This window comes from Tiliqua scincoides, chromosome 6 (genome assembly GCF_035046505.1).
Source record: "Tiliqua scincoides isolate rTilSci1 chromosome 6, rTilSci1.hap2, whole genome shotgun sequence".
Classification (NCBI taxonomy): domain Eukaryota; kingdom Metazoa; phylum Chordata; class Lepidosauria; order Squamata; family Scincidae; genus Tiliqua; species Tiliqua scincoides.
This window is the reverse complement of record NC_089826.1, coordinates 85,083,701-85,097,592: the sequence shown is the minus strand read 5'-3', so window position 1 is coordinate 85,097,592 and position 13,892 is coordinate 85,083,701.

The following is a 13,892-nucleotide window of genomic DNA, read 5'->3' as shown; positions in this document are numbered from 1 at the left end:
AGTTATAGCTGAAGTTATAGTTTCTTTGACAGAGAGAAGTTATTGTAATATTTTGGCTGCTTGATACAGTCTGACTATCATGAGTGCAATAACAGCTCATTTCTAGTGGAGAATCAAAATGTTTCGTCAGTCTTCTACTTTCTCTCCTTCTATTTTAAATTTGTATTTTAAATTTTCTCCTTTAAATTTTAAAGTAGCCTAATGATTTCCAGAAATATAGATCAGTAGATCATATTATTATCATTGTATACAATAGAATAACATAAGGACTTCTTTATCCTGAGATAAAGCTTAAACTTACTCCCCCTTCTACTCAAATGGAACTCCCATGTTTAGAGCCATCTTACCAGTAAATTCCTGTACTAGAAACTCTGGGCAGACAATGGAGAAGGCTGGTAAATGTACCTATTTTGAAAATATAAACTATTTTGTTTTGAGTTCCCACTTTCCTTTCAGCTTTAGAAACAAAAAGGAGCCAACCAAAAATAAGGTAGTGGTTTCTTCTATATACTCACATGATTCCACATGTAAATTAAAAGAAAATGAAAGAGAGTGAGAAACACATGGCTACCTCATTCACAAGCAGTGCCCAGCCAGATGGGTATCAGCAGAAAAGCGGATCCCATATGGTTGTAACTGCATCTGAAGGACACCTATGTGAAGGCATGAAGAGGATGACAGGAGGAGGTTGATTAGGGGCTATATAGGGCCCTCAGTATCTACAGGGGAGCCATTCCTGGCTCCCCCCCCCCCATACACAAATCCACAGATGCTGGAGTCAGCAGGGTTGCAGCACCACAATTATTCATGTTAGTGCCATGCCCTCTGGAGGCCACAACAGACCAGTGGCCCACTCCATGGGCCTCCCCACCTCCTCAGAAGGCCTCCAGGGTGCAACCAGAACCCACTTCTGGTTCATGTCCTTGACTTATTGTCTTGTCCAGGAGGTATTCTGAGGCATGGGGAGGCCCATGGTGTGGGCAGTGGGCTTCCCCATGCCTCAGAACACCTCTCAGACAGGGAGGCTGTGGAGTGGGCCACAGACCTAGCACTGTCTTAGAACCCCTCCTGGACATGACTGGAAGTGGCTTCTGAAGCACAAGCTTGGCATTCGTGGGTGGTGGAATCTATGGGTCCTGAGTCTGTGGATACCAAAAGCCCACTGTACTTCCTTAAACTGTTTTAAGCAAACTGAAGAAAATGAAGGGCAACATATAGTACTTGGTTTTCTATAGATGCAGGGAGGTGGCAGCGAGATGCAAGTATCTTGTGGTCTTGTGTGTGCTGCCTGAGGCATCTGGTGGACTGTTGAGAGATACAGGAAGCTGGACTAGATGGGCCCTTGGCTTGATCCAGCAGGGCTCTCCTTATGTTCTTATGAAGAGCACGTGTTTCTGAAGTGAAATGGCATGTTTCATCAGGAAAACACATGCTTACATGGACAGATATAGAGGGAGAAACCAGTTTTTCAAATCCGAAACTGCAGTACTATTACTTTTTGTCTGCAGATCTCTGGTTTCTGAGCTTTCCTACACATAACCAAGTGTGTCAGTAAATGCTTCAGAGTGGGAAGGTTGACTGCTAGCTATGAAAAAAAATTTCCTTTATTGACTATATGGAGGGGTTTCCAGGAAAGGTTTAAATCATATTTCCTAAAATCTTCACAGGCTCCAACAGTCTTGCCTCTTCCCCTGATCTAAATCTCCCCCACCCTTCCACTCAACACAGGAAGCTGCTATTAGCTCTGAGGAGGAAAAGAGCTGGGCCCACAAAGTTAACTAGCACTTCTTTCACTCACTTTCTCAGATGTGTCTTTCACACTTACATACTCAGAAACATACAGGACCTCCCTCTCCAAGTGGCACTCATTTCCTGCACTGGACACAACACACTTCCTCTCCCTTTCTCTCTCACATAAGGAGCACTCCTACCATCTTCCCTATCTTATATCTCTTGTAAAATCATGATGCAACACTGCCTGTTGTCCACTCACCATACATGTGGCAGCAGTTTTTCATACATGTGCATGTGCACATATGTTGTCAGGTTGCTGGGAGCTTGGGGGTAAACCACCAGTACTGAGAGCTCAGGGGTGGGCCCTCTGGTAATTGAGCCCTCAGCCAGTGCCCCACCTGGCTAACCTCTCATCCTACCCCTGGCACCACCACCCCTACCCACAGGTACATAAGAGTACCATCTCTCTCTCTCCTCTCCCCCCTCCATGGAAATAACAACTATTATTATTTTAATACTGTTTTAGATCCCTGTTGATATAAAATACATGGTATACAATAAATGAATATATCCCTGGTGATTTTTGAAAGGCTGACCCAGTGGCCCTACATCCTTGGGCCATACTTAATCATCCCCATGCAGATAATGCTTCAGACCCTGCACCAGAGGTAGGCAATTACAGGAAACTGAAGGAGGTGATCCTGGACATATATGGGCTAACCAAGGACTGAGGATTCATTCTGGCTGGGGTTCTGCTCTCTTTATTAGAAGAGAGAAATTTACCTGCAGGTACTGATTTTGGTGATGAAGGAGGCCACCATCTCATGGCTAAAGCCAAGGCAGAGTTGAGTTGAAGAGAGTCCTGGTGATGCCTGTTATTTTCCCCAGTGGAGAGTCTGGAAAACCATAAATTCCTGGAGAATGAAGTATCTGTGGTGCCCACGGCACCCCAGAAGGTTTTGATGTCTAGAACAATGAGGACTAGAAACCGGGGATGTGCAGTGGGATGGACAGGGTGGATAGAGAGACGCTCTTTTCCCTCTCACATAACACCAGAACCAGGGGACATCCACGAAAGTTGAGTGTTGGGAGAGTTAGGACAGACAGAAGAAAATATTTCTTTACCCAGTGTGTAATTAGTTTGTGGAACTCTTTGCCACAGGAAGTAGTGATGGCATCTTGCCTGGATGCTTTTAAGAGGGACAGGCAAAGTTTCTGGAGGAGAAGTTCATTACGGGTTACAAGTCATAGCAGGTCTGTGCAAGCTCTTTGCTTTAGAGGCAGGCTGCCTCTGGTTGCCAGATGCGGGGGGGGGGGAATCGGGATGCAGGTTGTCTCTCTTGTCTTGTGTGCCCCCAGGGCATTTGGTGGGCCACTGATCCAGTGGGGCTCTTCTTATGTTCCCACTGGAGTCCTTCGGAAAGCACCGCCATCATGGGCGGTGTGCAAGCACACACAACTACGTGCTATGTGTGCGAGCTGTGTGTGCTTGCACACCTCCCGTGGCGGCGGTGCTTTCCGAAGGACTCTGGTGGGGAGGCAGCATGTCCCTGCTAGAAAGCCCCTTCTGAAAAAGTGCCCCCAGTTGTACGGATGCCGGATGCGAGGGAAGAGGGAGGCGCGCCACCCTGCCCACAGGCTGCCACTCCCCAGGCGGCCCTGGAATGGGAGCCAGCAGCTCCTCCACCTTAAGAGCCCCAGCAAGCCCAAGAGGCCCCGCGCAGCTCGCTCCGCCCAGCCCCGTGTCAGAGGCAGCCAGGGAACGTGTGGCTCGGAGGGACCGACGCAGGGGATGCGGGCCGGCCGTGGCTGGGGCGAGGGGCTCCCTGGGCGCCGCAGGAGGCATCGGGGAAGCCCCTCTTCTCGCCCGCGCCCCCTCCCACTCCTCCCGGGCGGGGCGGCAGAGAAGCGCGCAGAGATCCCCACCCACCAGCCGGGGGAGGAGGCTGCCAGGGGGAACTCCTCCCGGGGTGCCTCCGGATCCTTTCCTAGTAACATCAGGGCGGGCGGAGAGAGCTGCACGCTGCGCTGGTGACTCCCCTGCTTAGCATGGGGAGGGGGCGTTGCAGCCGGTGGCGTCGCTAGCGGGGGGCAAAGCTCTAAGTTTTGCGGAGAGCCTCCCTGCGGCGTGCAAGCGGCCCCTCCCCTTCATAGCCGTACAACTCCATTTAGCAGTAGCGCCCGGAATGGCTCCGAAGGGGAAGGGTCGCTTGCATGCTGCGGGGAGGCTCCCTGCAAAACTTAGTGCTTTGCCCCCTCTAGCTACGCTACCGGTGGTAACCTTTCCACTCCTCCAGGAAGCAGGAAGGAGGCTCGCCAGACCTCCGATCTGCCTGCAAACTGTCTGGCCCCCTTTTCTCCTGGAATTCCAGGCTCCTAATCCTGGCTAGGAAGGAGAGGGCCAGGCTGTGGTTGCTCAGGAACGTGCCTCCACCAGTTGATGGCTCCACCAGTGGTAGCTGCAATTGATGTGCAGAGGACTGGCCAGGTGGGATGCAGCACCATTCACAGTGGAAACCCACTGCCAAGGAATTGATGGATTAGTTTTAAAGCAGGGATGTGCAGGGGCTGGGGAGGCAGGTGAGGCAGAGCCTCCCCACCAGAATCCTTTGAAAAGCACTGCTGCGACAGGAGGTACTAGTATACTCACGCAACACAGTGCACAACACACAGTGCACATAAGTTGAGTGTACCTGAGCACCTCTCATGGTGGCATTGCTTTTCGAAGGACTCCAGCAGGGAGGCTCTGCCTCACCTGTCTCCCCAGTCACCCCACATCCCTATTTTAGAGTCTTGTTCCCACCAAGTCCCAGTCCAAGCTCCACCTGGAGAATTAGGCCCACTTTTAGCTAATTAGGTCCCCTTCTTTCCTCAGAAATGACCCTGGTTCTGCCCTGCAGTACTGCTGGACCTCACCACCAGGGTAACTTGCCTGTTTCACCTACAGAGGACCTCCTTCCTGCCAGCAGCCTCCCGCCACTACACCAGCCCCTTGGTCCTCAGCAGATCTTGGGCACAGCAGCCAAACACCAGTCTTAGTGTCTCCAGTAGTTTCTGCTCCAGCAGCTTCCAGAGTCCATTAATCCAGTCTGTTTTTCCTCCAGCTACCCACAAACCCTTCCTGCCTCAGGTGCTCCCTATATCCCTGAGGGCCCCATTGCCTTCAAGTGGCTGCAGCTGTGCAGTACACTCTGCTGGATGCCCAGGCCTTACTCTTAAAGGGGCCACTGCTGATACCACAGCTACCTCCTCACCAGATCTTCAGCTATTCCAATACAGCACCCCATTTAAGAAACAACCACACACTTTTGCATTAGTGATTTCATTGTGTTCAGGTCAATCCTAAGCACATCTACTCAGAAGGAAGCCACATTGTTCAGTGGGGCTTACGCCCAGGAAAGTGTGCATAGGATTGCGTCCTAAGGCTGCTGGTCTATCCAGACTTACCTGGGAGTAAGCCCATTGAATGTAATGGGACTTACTTTTAAGAAGATTTGCATAGGATTGGAATCTAAACCTGCCTACCTACTGGAAAGACTTTTAAAATATATTAAAATTTCTGGCTTCTAAAACCATTGGATCACGAGAACATGGGTTTTTCTAAAAGTTTGTTGTAAAAGGGGGGCCCTGGAGATGTGCTGAAAGACGTTCAGAATACTTTGAAACTTCAGCAAACCCTCGATTTAGTGGGGAAGGGGTGCCCATTAGTGCAGAAAGACCATTCCAAATGTCCACTTGTGGATTTGAACTGAATGCCAGTGGCGATGGACATGTGCAAAATGTATGCACCTAGTTTTAAATGAAGTAGAAAATGCTGGTAGTTTCTAAAGTTTGTTAAATCAAGGGTTCACTGTAAATAGCATTGGCTGTGTTCATTATTTTTTTTGAGACAGAGTCACTGGGGGTCCTGGCCATCTAGCCGCCCCAGGGCAGTGCATAGAAATGCCATCGCCTGACCAGATGTGATTGTGGTAATGTCATCAGGTCACCACAATTACTTTAGGTATCATTGTGACAATTTGAGGGCCGCCTCTTCTTCTCCCCCCTTTTTAAAGGGGAAGAAGTGGGGATGGCCCTCAATTGGCATGGTCCAGAACTGCGCTGATAATGGCTGATGATTGACAATGGCTATTGGTGCAATTCCACTATTGGTGCCATTCATGCCAATTTGACTACCCCCCTTCTTCCCTTTTTTAAGAGGGAAGAAGTGGGGGGTGGCCATCAGATTACCACAGTCTGGAGAAAAAATGGATAGTGGGGGATGGATTATGACACCAGTGCTCTGCATGGGGCCCTGGGGCACTTGCACCTCTTGACCCCCCCCAGGTATGCCAGTGGACAGAGTAATGGGAAAGAAACATCTTGACTTTTTTAAACTACAGAAGTGTTCAAATTAAAAGGTTGAATTTTTAAAAAGCATAAAATTTTCTCTAAGTGTCTGCAGGAACAGCTTAGATGAACAACTGTACTGAGTGTAGCCCCCAAAAGGCCCTGTATTAAGTCCTCTTCAAAACATGGATATCCTGAGTGTGGTTCCATCTGCAGACCTTAGATGGGCAGAGTCTTATGGGAGAGGCAGTGACCAGTAGCGTAGCTAGAGGGAGTGCACAACACTAAGTTTTGCAGGGTGCCTCACCTTGCTGTGCAAGCGGCCCCTTCCCTTCAGAGCCATTCCAGGCTGCTAGAGCAAAACGGAGGCATACACAGCCCAGAATGGCTCCGAAGGGGACAGGGAGGGGTTGCTTGCACACGAAGGTGAGGTGCCTTGTAAAGCTTAGTGTTGTGCACCCCCTCTAGCTATGCTCTTGGCACTGACTAAAGTATAAGACATAATCTCAGAATTCTAGTTTCTCAACCCAATCCCAGGCGTGTCTACCCAGAAATAAGTCACACTAATCAATAGGGCTTACACAAGGTAAGTGTGCTTAGGATCACAGCCTTAGAGGGTTGTCATTTAAGCTGGAATTATTTTTTTAAGCATTTGACTACTGCGTTTCCCAATTTTGATCAGTGAAATCACATTTATAGTGAAACAAAGGCCAGTTTGGTGTTATAATGGCCTTTCCTCAGACTGGCTTCAGACCTCAGGGAAAGTAGAACTGAGTCTGTGCTTGTGTCTCCCTATGTCTAGAACAGCATTTTTGTTTCTCTTTTGCATCTCTTGCTTGCGTATGCCTTGGGAGGGGAGGTGCAGAAGTTCAGTTTTAGACAAGGGGCTGCACAATGTGGGAGACACTTTTGCTTCCTCTTTCTCCTGTTCCATTCTTTCCAAAGCTGCTTTCCCTATTCATCCAGGTTTGCACAATGTGTGACAAACCATGCTCTCCAGCCACGTTTTGCAGTAACGGGTCAAGTGCTTGACAACCTCCCTTTTCGAAAGAAATACCAGGGCATTATTAGGCTCCTAGAGAGCATCTGGATGTGGCAGCTGTACTGCCTTCGGTACAGAGTTGTCTCATCCTGTTTGGTCACAAAATGCACCTAAACTTTATTGATCTTAGTACAATTTATTTCTGGATCTTTAGGATAAACCGATGCATGATGCTAAATGAATTTTCACAAGCTTAGTGTAATGTGGAAACAGTGCTTGTTAAAAATTAGCCCCAGGGCTCCCATTCCAGAAGTTTGACCATTTAAAAAAAAAATACTTTGTCCTTATGACTTTTTCATAGCAAACAGCTGCTTTGGAGACAAGGGTGTGTGTGTGGATTTTTATTATGAAAATGGCACAATGGGAAAGTGTGAAAACCCCACATGCCAGATTCCTGGTCCATATCAGCCTCTGACATGGCTAATTGGGTAAAATTAATCTTATCAAAATGTGTTGACATCATGTGCAGTCTGACTCTTACAGCAGAATTCTTTGCTCCTGTTACATCATATATAGAGCTTTAGGATGTCAACTTAAATCTCTGCTGCCCTGAAATCTTGAAAATATGCTGGTACTGAGGATTGCCAGGTTTACACTGGTGTAAACCCACAGCTAACATAGCTCTGCCAATGGAGGGGCCAAAAGTGGGCAGCAGTTGGAGAATGTCAGAGAGGAGCTTCCCTAGACCTTGGTCTTGCCCCCAGTGGTAGTACAGCAGGCCCCTGTATCTGTGGATCCGGACTCCATGGATTCAGTTATCCACTGATTTGGCCCCCCTGTGCACCCATTAGCTTTGTATTCCATTATAAGCATTCAGGCTTATAGCTTGAGAAGAGCAGGCTGCCAGCAGCCTGAATTCTTGGGAAAAAAACCTAGATTGATGCTAACAGGAAGCAGTTAACTTCTTGCTTCCTCTTAGTGTTGATCTAGTTCGGCAGGCTGGCAGCCTGATGCATTTTAAAGCACACAAGGGGAACTCAGGTAATGGGAATGATTGTGAGGGGGGAAAAAAAAATCAAGAAGGCAGCACTTTGCAGAAACAGCCTGGCCTCGGAAAGCAATATTTCTTGCTTTCAGAACTTACTTCCATCACTGATACTGTGCAGTAAAAAAGCTTCCTTTGTGTTTTAGCTCTTGTGTCTTGTGGCTATCTGTCCACAACTGCTTGTAATTCACCTCAGGTCAGAGATGAGATGGGAGAGGGTGGGGAGGGTCATGAACTTACTGGGGTGTAGCTATGGAGAGATGTCATGATGAGCTTCTGCACTTTAAAATGTGCTGCTACGCCAGTGTGTATCATAGAGGCTCCTGCTGTTGAGGGTATTGTTGTGTCTGTGTTCCAGGAGGTTGTGTTGTCTGCTTTTGGAGTATGCTGAAGTCATGGAAATGTTTTTCCATCTCTGAGCAGTTTGGCATCTTTTATGGATGGCTGATGTTAGGGTGTCTCACTTGTGTCTCGAACCCTGGTGGAATCTGCTGCCGTGACTATGCTCTGTGTCAGTGGCTTTCGATCTTTTTTGTGCCACAACCCCAATCAATCAAAAGTATGAGATCACAGGTCCTGCCCCCCTCCCAGTATGCAATCCACCCACCCCTGGCTTCTGCCTGCCTGCTTTCCCCCTACCTCTTATGTCTTCACAACAACTCTGTGAGTAGTAGCCTGAATATGACCAGTCTTAGGAGTTGCGGGGCAAGAGAGCAAGAAGCAGTTGTGCAGGATTATATCAAAAATTCAGTTTTGATAAGGTAGTACCATGACTGGACTGGATCCAAGCCCTCTTTTGTACTGGCTTTGAAAGGTTGCTGTGACCCCTCCCCCCCAAAAATAAGGCTTTGCAACCCCATTGTGGTCACGACCCACAGGTTGAAGACACTGTTCTCTGTTATTCACGATGATAGTCTGCAAGGGAGGGCATCAGAATGAGGTCTTTTGTTATCTGGTGTGCTCCCTGGGGCATTTGGTGGGGCCGCTGTGAGATACAGGAAGCTGGACTAGATGGGCCTATGGCCTGATCCAGTGGGGCTGTTCTTATGTTCTTATGCTGGTTTTAGAGAGGGCTCCACCTATACTAAGCGGGTGTGAGTGGCTCGTTGGTGTAGTAGACGCATCGGATGGCACAGCTTGTTTGGTATTCTTGGGTAGGGATCCACATCAGAAAGCTCTGTTTCAGCAGCTGCCGTGGCTCGCAAATGCCTTGCTCATGCCAGTGGAAAGCACAGATGGAATTTCACTCCTCCAAGAGGCTGGTCAGGGAACAGATGCTGCAAGACATTGCTGACTCACGTACAGCTTATGTCACGGTTGCAAATAGGAAATGCCTGTTCAGATGCACTAGCCCTGACATTGAACCCAGGATGTGGGAAATAACAGGACCGCTTTATAAGCTATGGGTTAGGCTTCCATGCGAGTGTTGCCCTCCCTTTTGGTCAGAGTGCATTAGGAACGAGGGCAAACTGGGTGGCACAAAAGTGGATAAGTTTTAGAAGTGGATAAGAGAATTCAAGGCTGAATGAGGCTGGGGGGAGGGTTAGTCTCAGTGGTGTAGCTAGAGGGGGTGCAAAGCACAAGTTTTGCAGGGAGCCTCACTGCAGCGTACAAGCAGCCCCTCCCCCTCCCCTTCAGAGCCATTCCGGGCAGGGGAGCAGGCTGTGGTAAGGCATCTTGCAAAACTTAGTGCTTTACACCCCCTCTAGCTACACCACTGGTCAGTCTCACCCAGCTGTGTCCACCAGTTTTGTGCGTGTTGCAGCAGCTAAGGTAGCAGGGGGGCATTACCAGGAATCCGTCTCATATACTGGGTACCCTGTCCAGCAGTGTTTGGGTGTCTAGTCCTGAGCATGGTTCTGAATAGGTCAGATGGGACAGGAATTCTGATGGTGTACTGACCACCTTGTTGAACAGTGAACTCCCTGCTTGGGCTGGCTGGGATGGTCACGGCAGAGGTTGCTTGGAAGAGGCAGGGTTTTTCCTATCATATGGGTCTACCTAGACACACGCACGCGTGTGCACGCATGTGTGTGTGCGTGCGTGCCCAGCAGGTTGCTGGGGACTCTGGTGCAAGGCTCTACACCATGCCCTTAATAATACCTCCCCAATGGTTCATTGAGTGCTACCATTGCTACTGAAGTTTCAGAGGTCAGTCCAGCCTGGTGGGTGGACTTTTGACGCCACCCTGCTGCTTAAGATTGAGGCTCGTCTCTGAGTTCTCCTGCCAGCTGAGATGTGACAAGTGATTAAGGGACAGGGCCTTTTCTGTTGCGGCACCAACATTATGCAGCACTGTTCTGAGAGAAGATTATCTGTCCCTTCTGTTTTCATTTGTCATCTTAAAACTTTTTGAGGCAAGTTTTTGTAGAAGGCTGGTTGGTGTATGTTGTTAAAAACTACATTTTGGATTTGTGTTTATTTATTTAGAAAGAAAAGCAGAATGCTGTAAAAAAGAATCTATGTAACTCACATTAGGAACACACTCTGAGGAGAGATTCCGAGCGGGAAGTGCTAGAAAAATGCAGCAGATGTGCTGCCCAATCCTAAGCCGGCTCCCACCAGAGGGCATCCAGTAGCCTTTCTGTCTGCGCAGGATACAGTGGCAGCCCGTTCAGTGCTTCTGTATCATGGCATGGGCAGCCCAGTTTGGATTACTGAATGCTCCAGCCTGCTGAAAAACATGCAGAATGTTTGCAGTAGAAGCCAGTAGAAAGAGGACAGTGGTATATGTGGGTGTGAAGTGCAACTACTACAGCACTGTGTTTTGGGGGGAGGGATGAGACAGAGATAAGTGCTTCTGTGTATCTGAGAACTATTCCTGCTATGAGCACATCTATGGGCGAAATGCCCCTGCAGTATCTGTGTTGTGAGAAGGGCTGTTTATTAAATGCACACACCCACACCAAGAACCGAACTTGGATGGGACACACCTTCATTTTTGCAGAGGCAGAATCCAGAGTCACAGTGACGGTAAATGATTTCCTAACACTTATCACAGGGATGTGGAAAGCATCCTGCAAAGCAGAGGAGGTGGCAGCCGCTCTGTGAACATGGCCACGCGTGTCATATGGGAGCCACTTACAAACCATGGCGATACAAAGCATCAGGTGTCTACAGTTCCGGTGGCATTCAGTCGTATGTTGGTACTTGGCTTTTCTCGGTAAGCAGGCTAGTGGAAGAAAGCTTTTTAAAAAAAGAACTGGCAGAAAGAAGCAGGGATGATGCACCTTGAGTCAGATTGCGACTCTGCTAAACACCAGATGGCAGCAGAAATCCATATGGTGTACAAACAAGACTTCTTGCTCTCCAAAAAACATTTTTTTTTAACCCTAGGCTTAAAACATTGCTATATGGAAACATACAGATGTCAAAGGTTCAAGGGACCGGAGTATGCGTTTAGGTGCATTAAGCGCTAGATGCATTTAGCAGATGAGTGAGGTCACGAAAGATCAGAGTAGCAGAATGCAGAGTGTTGCTGAGCAACAATGAGACGCCTTTCTTTTTCGTCTCTTTTCCGTAGTAATTCTCTCATCATCCCTCCTTGTTTTGAATTGAGCAGGTCGCCTGATGCAGCAGTTGCCATGGGAACTATCTAGCTCTACCAGCCACCCTTTTCCTGCACTATCAGTCGTCTGTCAAATGTTCCTTTCAACCGTTCCTTGCCATATTTAATGCCCAAATGGTCTCTGAAATAGGAAGCACAGTTTGATCTTCATTGCTTCTCCAGCTCTTGCTGGATCCAGTCCTAGATGCCACCTGGCTCCATCCCAGACAGCCTACTACACTGTGCTTGCTTATGATGCAACCACATGAGGAACAATTGGGGTTGGTTCACACATGCCATTTTTCATGCAACACATGCAACACTGCCAACTTTTCAACCAGTCTCTGTAGCTGTGCCTTTAACAGGTGTGTGATCTGCAGCAATTGGCAGATAATATTTCTATTTATGCTGCAAAAATGTCAACCAATTTTTCTCAATCACACTGCTAAGGCCATGTTTTTCTGATCCGTTGGCAACTGCACGTTTCTCCTTTGACTCACTGAAGCATCAAGTGGTGACTGGCTTGAGTGAGTGAGCCAATGTACTTCAAGCACCACAGAGGGAACTTCTTCACCTTTTCACATTCCATCAAACACCATATGTTTCAGTGGAGCAAGGTTGCACATTCAGCCAACAGTCATCAAGCATTGAGAAATTGACGCATGTATGAATCAACTTTTGGTGGGCTGAGGTTGAAAGTCTAGTTCCCCAAGTGACTGCTCCTTGCTAGACAATACTTGACGAGGGTGATTTCCTAACTCAGTTCTGGAACTGAAATAACTGAGCAGATGACCTGTGCCAGGAAACCGATGATGGCGTGCATCCTGGTCTGTTGTTCTTGACCTCTGTCTGGGTGTTAGTGTTGTCTTTTCATGATTGTTTGGATGCACCAGCCTTGTTAAGATTACCCTTGGTACCATGTGGTTGCATCCAAATTCCAGTCTCTAGACATGCACACCTGGCACATTTGGGCATCATGTGATGTCTGTCTTGTTCTCTCAGGCCTTTCATTGCCTTTAATATTTTTGATCTTCTAAACTGTTGACATGAGCAGGAATCCCTCTCTTGAGTCAGATCGTGACTCTGCTAAACACCAGATGGCAGCAGAAAGATAATGCCCTCCACCAAGATAACACTTCCAGCTCAATCCTGCCTTCTGTGAAAAGCATGTTCTACCAGTGCAAGAGTGAAGATACTGGTGGAAGTGATGTTCCGCTGGCAAGTGCAACAAGTGGGTTTGGCAAAACCTCCAGAGGGCCCAGTACAAACTCCATTGAAGTCATTGTGGCACTGCGACTCTGCTCCCATCCAGAATTCCAGTATCTGCAGAATTTGTTATCCATTGGGGGTTCTGGAACAAAACACCCATGGATAACGAGGGCCCACTATACTCACTTCATGCCTACTTAAGGGCCCAAGCTCAATTTCTGCCATCACCAGTTAAAACTGATTTTAGGTCTTAAGTAATAGATGGGGGGGGGGGGTTAGAAAAGTCTCCTCCCACAACTTTGGCAGCTGCTGCAGATTGAAGTGAACAGCACTGGACTAGCTATACCAGGGATCTGAATCCAGCTGAATCTATCATGTACTGGTGATGTTTCCATGGTTTACATTACTGAAAATGGTGAAACTGGATCTTGACTCAACATGGCATGAAGTTTTGCCATAATATTTAGGCAAACTAGTTCACATGGCCCTCAACACCACCATCAACGTCCAAGGATGTGGAATGGGGAGTGGAAATACATAGAATGTCCTGGATGTCATAACACGGGTAAGTATACCTAAATATTCTAGAGTGGGAAGCCCAAACACAAGCTCTTGCTTTCAGTGGCAGCCCCATCAAGGTGTATCCCATGTTAGAGACTTGCTATGCAGCTGTGGTCATCTCATTGCCTTTTTGCCTCTTTAAACTAGGGATCGTTCAGTTAGGTATAACAACTGCATGTGCTTCTTAGTTTGCAAGTAAAACACTGAAGGTTAGGCATTCTAGCATTATGTCCACAATATATTTCCCTGCATGGGTAGTCAAACCTGCACAGAATGAACGTCAGCTGGAAAAGGATATACTCTTGGAGGTTTCCATTCAAAGGGGAATTAGATTTGAATTTAATAATCTGAAATTGGTTGAGCAAACGCTGATATAAGAGTAAGTGGATCCTCCTTATCCTTCAAAAAGTTAAAAAGAAAAATCAGTAAGAAAATAGCCTTCTCTATCTTCATACTGCAAAATTGCAGGGCTAGAGGGCCATCTT